The sequence below is a fragment of the Phascolarctos cinereus genome, unplaced genomic scaffold (assembly GCF_003287225.1).
Source record: "Phascolarctos cinereus isolate Bilbo 61053 unplaced genomic scaffold, phaCin_HiC Scaffold_4;HRSCAF=312, whole genome shotgun sequence".
Taxonomy (NCBI): domain Eukaryota; kingdom Metazoa; phylum Chordata; class Mammalia; order Diprotodontia; family Phascolarctidae; genus Phascolarctos; species Phascolarctos cinereus.
The window spans coordinates 75,103,698-75,116,451 of NW_027555847.1; the positions used below are offsets into that span (position 1 = coordinate 75,103,698).

The window sequence follows — 12,754 nt, forward strand, 5'->3', positions numbered from 1 at the left end:
AGGAAGATGTAAGTAAATATGTACTTAGAGATATGTAGTCATAAATAGAGAGCTTTATTTTACTTGAGCAGGTACATCTGGTAAGACTACTGGTGAATCAATTCATAATAGCTTTTATAGGTTGTTCTAAAGTATTTTACCAAATAAGATTTTGGACATAACATACTATTATATTTGTCTTAATTTTTATTTTTATTATTCACTGAATTACTATTCAGTATAATATACAGTATTTCTAAGTATTAAAAATTAAGCTTTTAAGTATTAATTCTGTACCCTATGGTTTCCACATTGATTATATATTAATGCCTGGTAGTTATTTTGATTAAGCAGCTCTCCTCTGTTTCATATGTCATCCTTTTCTCTCTTGTATCTTCAATCCTTCTTTCTCTGCTGACTTCTTTCCTTCTGCTTATAAACATACTCAGATCTTCTGTCTCCAAAAGTCCTTCCTTTGCTCTCACTACTCTTTCAAATTATCATCATTTCTCTTTTTCTTCACTGTCAAACTTCAAGAAGGAATAATTTAAACTCACTTCTTTAATTCCTTGCGGTCTAATCTTAATTCTATCCTTATGATTTTATTGCAGTTTTTTCTCCAGGATTGTTGATAATCTCTTTATTGCCGAAGCTTATGACTTTTTTCAGTCCTCCTCCTACTTGATCTCTAGTATTTAATACTTCTGGATTACCTCCTCCTTGATATTCACCCTTCTTTTGACTTCCAAATTAGTCCTTTCCCTTTTACTAGATCATCATCTTCCTCATAGACATTAAATATGGGTTGCCGAGGATCTGTTTCTTACTTTCTCCACAGTCTTGGTGTTTCATCCTCTTCTTCTTGAAGTGTGGCAGTTTTTTTTTAAACTCACAGAACTTAGCATGGTCCTTGCTATATAGTACATACTTAATAGATGCTTATTCTCTTCTTCTGATTCTTAAGTGAACTTTAGTTATTAGCAGAATGATGCCAAATCTATATTTCTTCTTTTGACTTTTGCCCAGTATGCTAGTTCTTTAATTCATAATATCTATTAGGTGTCTTCACCTGGTTGTCCTCTTGACATCTAACACTCAATTTTTTCAGAACCAAACTGATCATCTTTTCTCCACAATTTGCCATTCTTCATAGCTTCTCTATTTCTGTTGATACTACTGTTACTTTCCCTTGCTCAAAAACTCTGTGCAAAACCTTGCATTCAACTTGGACTTTTTCCTTCTCATACTAGATCCTTTCATTGTTAAGTACAATAGATTCTGCCACCTCAGTATCTCTTAAATTTTCCCTTCCCTTGAATTTCCTCTTCAATCACCTTATTTAAGGCTTTTATCATCCTTCAACTTTTATCATCCTGTAATAACCTTCCAACTGTTCTGCCTTCTTCCATTCTCTTCCCTCTTCAATATATCATTTACTTCTATACTACTAGTCTTTCTAATGTATGCAACACTCTGCATTATTCTTCTACTTAGAAACTTTCAATGTCTCTTTATCACCGATTTAATAAAGTATAACTCCTTATCTTTGTGTCTCCATAATTCTGGCTCCAACTTGCTTCTGGTTTTCTCTCATATTCCTTCTTATCGTAGTCTACACTACAGCCAAATATATCACCCTAGCCCTTTTAAATCTGCCCTTTCCCATGCCATTCCCTTTGCTCACACAGTCCCCAAAGCCTTGAACAGACATTCCTTCTTCCTTTTAAATCGTTTACCTCCTTCAAGATCTAAATCATATTCTACCTCCTTCATGAAGATTTTTCTAATTATTCTCAGTTTAAAGCAATCACTGTTTCCTCATATTTCTTGTAGCAATCTATAGGATCCATTTATTTTCAACAAATATATTCTGCCTTCTATTAGGTTTATTTTTGTTGTTGTTAATGTCTTATTCCTGTCACCCCTTTCCCCTTTCCCACCATTCATTTATGTTTCTTGAGGGAAAAAGTTATGTATGAAAAGCATCTATTAGAGTACTTTGCATATGATGGACACTATTTAAATGTTTGTTGAATCGACTAGAAACAATACATTTAGTTGCTGCTTATACACATAAAGAAAAGATTTGAGCCAGGCCTAGATGATAGAATACATTTTACCAATTTAAATGAATAAATATGGACTATTGTTTGCAAAAGAGTGTTTCTGTAGTCATTAATATTTGTGTTTCACAAATATATTTTTTCTGTTCTTTCTTATTCTCTATTGTAATTCTTTAAATGTATTTTGCTTTTGCTTCTCATTTAGTAAAAAATGATTTTTTTTACCATTTGATATAAAGAAATCCAAATTAACATAGCTGTTTTTTATGTTCGGGCCTGCTGCAAATCCAGAGTGATGCATTGTTCTCCTAATGACCTGTTGGAAGAAGCATCCAATCATCATCTCATTGCCTTTGGGAAGAGGTTTCTTTTTTTTAATAGCTCTAGTCAACATTTTTTTTCCTTAACCTGTTGGCATTGTGAGATTGTGCCTAAGGATAAACATTTCTGCTTACCTGTAAGTTTATGTTATTATCTTTAATGAAGGAAAAGAGAGAAAAGCAGCATATGTAAAAGTGTGCTAAAATTACAGCAAACATTTATTTTGAGAAATAAAAAAAATCTATTAGTTCATATTTTTACATAACTACAGAAACTTATAATCTTGTACACTAAAGTTGGCATTCTTATATTCACTGTAAATGTCACAGAAGAATGTATCATACCAGATCAGACCATTGTTAGTTATGTTCATTTCTTCAAGAAGTAGTTGACTGCTTGCAGTCTACAAATCTCTGAAAAATACAAAGCTGTATTTCCTTCAGGAGCCCATAGCAGCTTCTCTAGCACTGATGATCTTGTAGGCCTTTACACTGCTAGTTAGATACTTGTCACATTCCAGTTTGTAATATTTGTTTGGCTACTCACCTTACTCTCCCTACTAGCTTGGAAGCTCCCTGAGGTTAGGGACTGTATCTTATTTCTCTTTGTATGTTTTTGCCCCTAGACCCCATGTCTAGTACATTGAACTTACTGTGTAGTTAACAAATGAATTGAACGAGTGAAGCCAGTGTGTATTTTTTTCCCAGGAAAGGCCCCTGTCTCCCTAAGGCATCATAGAATTCTCTTAATTTTACATTGTGGTATGTGTAGCACTATGCAGGGCAAAAAAATTGTTCCTGTTATTGGCTTATTCTGTAGGTAAGATTTTTCATCTCTGGCGCTAAACAGTCTTTGTTCAGCTAAAATATTTAGTGGTAGCTGATTACTTCTAGTTGTTAAAGTTATTTCCACCTCAGAAAGTAGTTTGGTACCATAATCAGAAAGGTAGCTGCCCCCAAGTGAGCATAAAACTTAACTGCAAAAAGCACCTTCCTCCAGATTTAGAGGATTCTTGACTTCTTTCAGAAATACACAAATACATAAAAGGAAGTAAGTATTTAAAAATATCTAGTTTGTTAAAGCCCAAAGGTGCCTCTCCTGCATGAAATTACAATGAAAAAGGTAATTCATATTGCTGTTACTTTCATAAGACTTTGTGTTTTATTAAAATGAAAGATTTCTTATCACATCCTTAAGGAAAGAAATCCAGGTGTCTAAAAGAAATGCAATAAAATTAGGTTCTCAGTGGAGTAAAAGTCTGTTACTGTCCTGTTGAGGCTTCTGTCACCAGTTTCTGCACTAGTCTATCTGAAATTTAATCTCGTGTTATTACATTTATTTGACAATAAGAATAGTAACTAGCATTCACATAGTTCATTTACATAGTGTTTGGAAAGCTCTGTATATTCACTGATTCGACATTTACAACAGCTCTGAAAGGTAGCTATTACAGGTCTCCATTTTGTAGATGAGAAAACTGAGGCTTAGCATGCAGCTAGTAAGTATCAGAAGTAGGACTGGAATTCCAGTCTTCTTGACCCCCAAGTCTATCACTCTTTCAACTATGCCACATTGTCAGAAAGGTAGTTTTATTAAATATCTGTGATTAGGCATTCTTGACAAAATACATATCAACCATGCACATAGATCTGTGAAGTGAAAGAACTGTGATTGCCAGTTACAAAAATAAGCGTCTGTCATACTGAAGTATTTGTATGGCACTTTATGGTGAACCATCTCCTTTATGTAACGATGGTTTTTTCCATTCTGTTTAATAGATGAGGACAATTATTACTTTGATTTTAAAACTATTTAAGTTATAGACATAAACTTTCCCCATTACCTTACAGTGGTGTGAATAATTACTGTAAATGGAAAAATTACTTGAAAAGGATGTATTAATCTAGATTTCTTTTATTCATCAAGCATTCTTTGAGTTCCCCCATAAAACAGTATAAAATTGTACTAGGTGCTTTGGGAGGCATAAAAAAAAGGAATTGAGTTTAGCAGTTTACTTGAAGAAGAAATAATATAACAAATGAAACTGTTAAAAAACAATTGTGGAAAGCAGTAAATGTTAAGTGAATATGGGTTAAGGGAATGAATGTTGGAAGAAAAGATTTCTTGGAGAGACTTCAGTTTTGAACTGACTGATATATATGTAATATATTATTATTTGTTATATATTAATTAATATCAATTAAATAATAATTATAACATATAATTTATATACAGTGTATATTTTATGATGTATGTTATATATTATATGTATTCATATTATATATACGTATACACACATTCATTCATTCATTCATTTATTCATTTATTCATTTATTTATTTTTGTTTGTTTATTCATTCATTTATTTATGTACTTTATTCATTCATTTATTTATTTATAGTCTTGGTTAAGGATTACTAGAGAAGCCAGGGGTATAAGAAGGGTACTAAGAGCCCAAGTAGGTATTAGAAAGTTTGTGTGGTTTGCACAATGAGATATAAGGTTGTAAAAGTGGTGGAACAGGGAAAATTAGCATCATTGTGAGTGTTTTTCTAAGATGGTTAAGTGTCACATGATGTAGTATGACTTATGCCTATGAGCAGTCAGAAGAAGAAGTGAAATAATTGGGTCCTTGAGTTGTTTGACTCTGGCTAGGTATTGAAACACAGATTGCATTTAGATAAGCATTTGGAATATATATTGTAGAATAAATGTGATTTATTATCTGGGATCCTCTGGCTTTCACAGCTCTTCATAACCTGGCTCCTCCTTCATCCCCCATACTTTTTGAGGCTTCTTATGTCTTCAACTACTCCGCTAACCATGTGCACTTCAGTCTAGTGACACTGGACTCCTGGCTATTCCTTGAACAAGATTCTTTTTTTTGTTTTTTGTTTGTTATTTTTAAATTATTTTTTATATCACATGCATATTTATTTATATAGCCCTTTTAGGTTTGTGGAATTGCCCTTCCTCCATGGCAATGTAGTCTTCATCTTGTGTACCTCTATTATACAGTACTGATTTCCTGTCCCTCCTTCTTTCTTTCATTCCCAGTAAAGTCTCCCATTCATCCTATTTAGTCTCTTTCTTTTTTTCCCTATTAAACATATTTTCACGTTAGTGATGTTGTAAGAATGTTATTTAAAACTTTTTTAAAATTAATTAATCAACTTATTTTTAGTTTTCAGCATTCACTTTTATAAGATTTTTCTCCCTCTCCTCCCTCCCCAAGACAGTATGCAATCTGATATAGGCTATACATGTACAATCATATTAAGCATATTTCCACATTTGTTATGTTGTGAAAGAAGAATTAGAGCAAAAGGGAATAGCCACAAGAAAGGAAAAAACAAAAAAAGAGAGAAAATACGATGTTTCAATCTGCAATCCACAGTTCTTTCTCTGAATGTAGATAGCATTTTCCATCATGAGTCTTCTGGAATTGTCTTAGATCATTGAACTGCTGAGAAGAGCTAAGTCTATCCAAGTTCGTCATCCCACAATATTTTTGTTACTGTGTACAGTGTTCTCCTGGTTTTGCTCACTCCACTCAGCATCATTTCATTCAAGTCTTTCCCAGGTTTTTCTGAAGTCTGCTTGCTCATCATTAATAATATTCATCAATAATAATATATAATACTATCATCAATAATATTTCATTATATTTATATACCACAACTTGTTCAGCTATTACCCAATTGATGGTTATCACCTCAATTTTCAATTCTTTGTCAGCACAAGAAGAGCTGCTATAAATATTTTTATATATGTGGGTCCTTTTCTTTTTTTTAATGATCTCTTTGCAATACAGACCTAGTAGTGGTATGGCTGGATCAAAGATGCACATTTTTATAGCCCTTTGGGCCTACCTCCAAATTGCTTTTTAGAATGGTTGGATCAGTTCAGAACTCCACCAACAATGCATTAATATTCCAATTTTCCCACATCTTCTCCAACATTTATCATTTTCCTGTTTTGTCATGTTAGCCAATCTGATAGGTGTGATGTGATACTTCATAGTTGTTTTAATTTGCATTTCTCTAATGAATAGTGATGTAGAGAAGACTTTTTATTCCATCTCTTGGTTCTGGGCATGTTCACTGGGTGTCCCCCATGCCTAAAATACTCTCCCTCCAAAACTCTACCTCTTGACTTCCCTGGCTTCCGTCAAGTCCCACCTAAAATCCCACCTTCTACAGGAAACCTTTTTCAGTCCTTTTTAATTCTAATGATATGGTCAGACCCATGCTGGAAATGTCATTTTGCCAGCTTTATGGAGAATGGAATCAAGAGAATAGAACTTGGAAGAATGTTTACACTTGTCTGGAAGTTCCTTGGTCAGGTGGGGTGAACATAATGCAGAGCATTTTGTGTGAGTGTGATAAGAGAAAAAAACAGAGGCAGTATTATTTTGGGAATATACTACAGAATGCCAACCCAAATGGAGGAAAAGTAGTCTGAATTTCTGATAAGATAAATAAATAATGTACTTGTTGAGTAATATAGATCACAAACCTTATTCCCAGAAACTGTACTTGGTCTGCTGCTGCTCAGTGTGGGTTAAGATGAAGTCATGCTGGAAGAATTGCACTGGCTTCTAACTCCTATCTACCAGAAGCACCATTTAACTGAAAGCATTATATCCAATAAACTGCTGTCTTTTACCATTTTTATCTCTTAGAAGTTGGAGAAGTAAGGAGGGGAAATGTTACTCTGGACTCAATTTTTGCCCAGTGAGGAGGAACTAGTTGATAGAGTGGAAGTGATAGGAACCTTAGGAAAAGTGATCATGTTCTATTAGAGTATGTGATGACCAAGGAGAAGAATTAGACATAGTCAGACATGAGGCCTTTAGGCAACTGTTCCATTTAGGAAAGCATTATTTCAAAAATTCACTCATCAGAAGTGATAAGTATGATCCTATAAACTTCAGCAAAAGGTAAGACAGCTCAATATTCATGTTAGGAGCCCCTGAAAAATGAAAATTTGATAATATGGTTGTGAATGATCCTAAGAAAGAAGAAAAGGAAATGTCATTTAGAGATTGATTTGACTTCAGAGGGAGGTCTGATTTTAAATGCACATATACAAAATACATGTGGGGAACATTACAACAAATTACAATTGGCATTCATGTAGTGTTTGTTGGTTATAAACCAGTCCCTGTATATCAGAAGATTTGATTCTCACAAGGCCCCTGTCAGTCAAGTAATTAAGAACTATCTCCATTTTATATGTGAGGAAGCAGGCTCAAAGATTTTGTGACTTACTCAAGATCAAATAAGTGGTAGAGCCAGGACACAGACCAACGTCTTTTGCCCCCCCTCTCACTGCACTTCCTAGCATGCCACAAAAGCAGGTGTAGATCTTTAAATGTGAGGAGGTTTACAAAGGCTAAAACTCAGCATGAGTTGAGACTTAGGGAAAGCTGAGTACCCAAAATGGCTTTTCTATCTATCTTTAGGACAAGAAATGTAGAATAGAAGAGAAACCTCATGTTTGGTTTATTAATAGGCAGAAAACAGAAACATCCAACTTCTGTTTTGCTTATATTTTCCACAGTAATGGAAAGATATCAGATTTGAAAGGGTAAAACAAATTTAACCAAAAAAGGAATTGAAGGACTGTGGGAAGATAGCAGTCAACAGACTCCAGGAGGAAAAGCTAGAAAGAGAAATTCTATTCAACATAAATACAGAAGCTACAAAATATTTGGGAGTGTGTGTTCCAATATTCACCCAGGAACTATATGAATCTAACTATGAAACATTTTGCAAAAATAGATACACATAATTTGAGAAATATTAATTGTTCATGAGTAGGCCAAGCTAATATAATAAAAAATAAAAATGTAGCCTAAATTAATTTACTATTCAATGCTGTACCATTAAAACTACCAAACTAATATTTTTTAGAGCTAGAAAAAAATAACAAAATTCACATGGCAGAACAAAAGGTCAAGAATTACAATAATAGTAATGAAAATGTGAAAACACCTAGAGAAAGGTCTCAAGCACATTGAGCAGATCTCTATGGAGGAAATATGTGAGAACATGGACAAAAATTAAGGAAAAATATGGACTGTTGTGATCTGCACCAATGGAGGGAATACTTGCATCAGTGAAATCACACAGACCCTTTTGAAGTATTTAAATATTGTAAGAATTGACTTATAAATACAATGCAAGTTTTTCATAGTTTTCATAATAAATGTTTATGCTTAATGTAATTTCAATTGCATGTTACTGAATTTTCTGCTTACGCTTCATTTATTAGTAAGTAATAGCTTACACAGGTGGTGCAGGGGATAAAAGTGCCAGGTCTGGAGTCAGGAAGACCCATCTTCATGAATTCAAATCCAGCCTCAGACTAGCTATGTGACCCTGGACGAGTCAATTAGCCCTCTTTCCTCACCTGTAAAATGAGCTAGAGAAGGAAATGGCAAACTATTCTTTACCAAGAAAACTCTAAATGGGGTCATAAAGAGTCAGACACAACTGAAAAATGACTGAACAGCAACAACAGCAACATAGTTTATGTATATTATGTGCTTAAATTAGAACAGTTTGTATCTAATAAGATAACAGATGTTTTGCAAATGTGAATATCAAATTTGATAGCCTTTAGACAAAAATATTTATAAATTAATTAGACTATAATACAATGTTGAAGAAATTTCTACTCTGAAAAAATTTCATGAATTACTAGATTCTTGATGTTTTTCATAGTCTTGAAATTATCAGGCTTTAGTTCTAATTTGGATTAATGTAGTGCTCTGATCTGGTGTGGTCATTCTCATATTACAAAAATGGCTGTGTGTTTAATTTCTGGCCATTTTAATTTCTCTTGATCATTAGTTTTATTTGACTAGATATTCTTTACTACAAAGGCTCTTGAACAAACTAAATTATTTGGGGAGTTTGATTTGTGTATTTTAAAAGTAACTCTAATCTTCCTTCACCATTTTTAAAGACACACAGAGAATCACAAAAGAGTTTGTGTGCATGTGTGAATATACACCTTACAGCTAAATCCTCTGATAGGATGCCTTTGCCGACAGGTCATCTGTAGGATAACCAATCAGTCTGGATTTGTAGCATCTAATAAAACAAGAGAAGGTAAGAAATGCCTTTGAATTTTAAGAGATATTACTAAAATTATCTTGCTATTGTAAGAAGGACTTTTGTGTTAAATTCTGTATAAATTTTTACAGTTTTGGGAATAAATCATAGTCTCTAGCCCTGATGTGAATGTTGAAACACATACATATTCCATCTGTAACATAGATATAAAATTTTAAAGCAAATTCAGAATGGGATACCAGAATAACAAATTCTGTGGTATTCTCAATAATCATAGCTTTATATTTTTAAAGTAAAAAATATTGTTAATACTTATATATATATATATATATATATATGTATACACATATATTAAATATATTCCAAATTTGAAGTATTTTTCCTTTTAGTATGTATGTATATATATTGTATATGCATCTATATATATAGCATTATCCCAATTACTACAAATATTGGACACTATGAAGTGGTTGCATGTGTTGTCACACTATCTGAAGTTATAATTATGTAAAATAAAATAGTAGTTGGTTCTAGCCCAGTGGAAACATACAGTGTGAATTTGAATAATGCAGCCACTCTGTGGGATTCATTATTTGTACTAATTAGGACCTAGCTCTGTATTGCTACACACACACACACACACACACACACACACACACACAAAATTAATTAGGTATTCTGAAGACAGCATGGCACAGTGGATTGAAAACTGGCCTCAGAATCAAAATCTGGGTTCAAGTCCTGCCTTTAACATATACTAGTTGTGACCCTGGGGGAGTCATCTCATCTCTTAGCACCCCAGACATTGTTAGAGTGAGTTTCCTAGGTTATTGAAAACACAGGTCCAGTAAAAAACAGTGGTCATTTATGGGTTGAGTTGGCAAAGACATCGTAAAATAAGATGAGACCGGCAAAATACAGGTTTCTTCTAGATAGGAGGAAAAACTTTAGTTTGATACGTATGTAGAGAACATTTATCTTGCAACTTCAACTATTTGGAATCTACTGAAGAACTGAAAAGTAAGGAAAATATTAGAGTACTTTCTGTGTGTGTGTGTGTATATCATATATATGTGTGTGTGTGTGTATATATATATATATATGTTTATTGTAACATATACATATTCCTACAAATAAGAAAGCCTGTCATTCCCTTCAGAAACTAATAATTTTTGTTTTAGTCTCAATTTTTATATGTTTTATTTGAATTTCCAACCCAAAGCATACAAATGAAGTAAGTTAAAAAGGGGAATATGAAGGCAAAAAGTTATGTTTTCTTTTCAACCGAAAAAAGATTGTTAAAAGTAAGGGAGAAGACAGAAAAAAAACCTTTTAGCAAACATTAGAAATCAGTCAGTTACATCTTTAGCCACTTAGTAATGGAGCAAACAACTCTACATACCTTAAATCCCCTGAGGCCGTTAAGTAGTTATAGCATATAAGAGCACAATACTATTATCAATGTTCATAATGATGATCCTTAGCAAGAAAAAATTTTATTATGCCTAGAATACTTTGTTCAGTTCAACAAACATTTTTTAAAACTGATTGTCCTTAAGGCATTATGCTAGATGTGGGTAAGAAGGGTAAGAGTTGCATGACACATTTTAGAAAAATATCCCTTGCAGCAAATATGTTGGTGTTTTTAAATGATTTAAATTCACATGTGTGGAAAATGGCTGATGATGTCAGAGATATATTATTGTAATTTAAGACCTCTGTAATGTTTTCCCTTTTTTCTTATTAAAGTAAGATGATGTACATTATGGTGGAAGAAATTGGTATGGCTTTTTTGGATCATTTGAACAAAAAGAAGTATTAAAAGAAAAAAAATTATTGTAGTTTGTATTACTGAAAATAGGAGCTTTTGAAGTTTGTTGTGGAAGTAGAGATAAAAATGAAAATTTTGTGGCATGAAAATAATTACAAGACTTAAGCTTTGATCTCAAGGGTGTGTGTGTGTGTGTGTGTGTGTTGGTGAGTAATAAATAAAGCTCTGTTTTTTAACCTGTTTTGTTCTTGCTATGTCTAGCAACTTCTACTCATTTTTTAAAGTATTTGTGATGTGTAGTTGTGATGCTACAAGTCTTTGGTTTTTCTCATTCATCACTCCCAAAAACATACCTTGCCTATCCTGGTATCAAAGTATACACACACACGCGTATATTTTTGTATGTATACATATACATATACGTATGTATTTTGATTTAATTTGAGTGCCTTATCAAGTTCTTCATAGAATTTCTCTAACATTTCATCTTCTGAAACAGATGTGGGCACATGAGATGTAATTATTTTTCATGGTGGTCTTTTTACAAATATTTATTATGAGCATTGTAATACAAGGACCAGACATCCCATGAAATGATTTCTAAATCAACTTCACCAACTCCATTATTTGTCTACCCAAGAAGAATTTGTGAGCCGTGCTTCGATTTAGTTGCAATTTCCTTTTGTCTTCTGGTTTCATTTATAGCAAGAATGTCAAGAGTGGAGGAAGGGTTCAGGATCAAATGACCAGCAAGATGGCAGAATAGTTGCTTCCAGCAACCATCAGAAATCCCAAGGTCTCAGAAAAAGAAATTATTGTACCAGATATAGAGTTATTTCAGCTGAATTCAGAAGTTAAGAAGACAGAAACACCATTCAAAGTAAAAACTTTATGAAATAACAGCGGAGAAATTGAATACTTAGAACTTTCACTCAGAATCCTGCTCCACTCCCTCCTTCCTTCCCCTCTCCAGAAACTACTCCATCTGCACCAGGCATAATTGTACAAGCAAACTTCAGGCTTTTGACTTAGGGTCCAGATGTTGGAATCCTTCCCATATTCCTCCTGACATTTATCCTGAATTCCTCTGCCCCCAACCCTTCTTCCACTCCGTTGTTCAACCCTTACTGCATAAGAGACAACATTCATTGATTTGCCAAGCCAGGTAAATTCTTTAGGAAAGGGAAGGTGATTAAAGGGAGTGAGGTGGAAGATGCAGGCAAGGTAGAAGATGCAGGCAGTATAAAGTATGGCAGAGAGACATAGGTTAGAGAGTAAAGAATGACAATGACTAAGGAAATGGGGATTGGAAAGTCAACTGGGTAAAGTCACACACCTCTGGAGGTTACTGAATAGGGGTATAGGCATAACACCTCATGTCCTGCAGTACAAAGAGACTGGGGGAAACCAATATGTCCAGTCTTAGGGTTCTGTGAATTAGTAGAATATGGAAGAACAAAGTGTAAGGGGGGAAGCCAGAGACAGGTGTTTAGGAACAAATAAGAAATGTGGAAAGTGCAGAAGTTCCATGGAGAA

At 33.6% G+C, this 12,754-nt stretch overlaps 1 protein-coding gene across 4 annotated transcripts in view; it reads left to right on the forward strand.

Moving 5' to 3' along the window:
• Nucleotides 1-12,754, forward strand: part of ZPBP (zona pellucida binding protein) — a 155,219-nt gene that overhangs the window by 20,660 nt on the left and 121,805 nt on the right. The gene's annotated exons all lie outside the window — the stretch shown is intronic.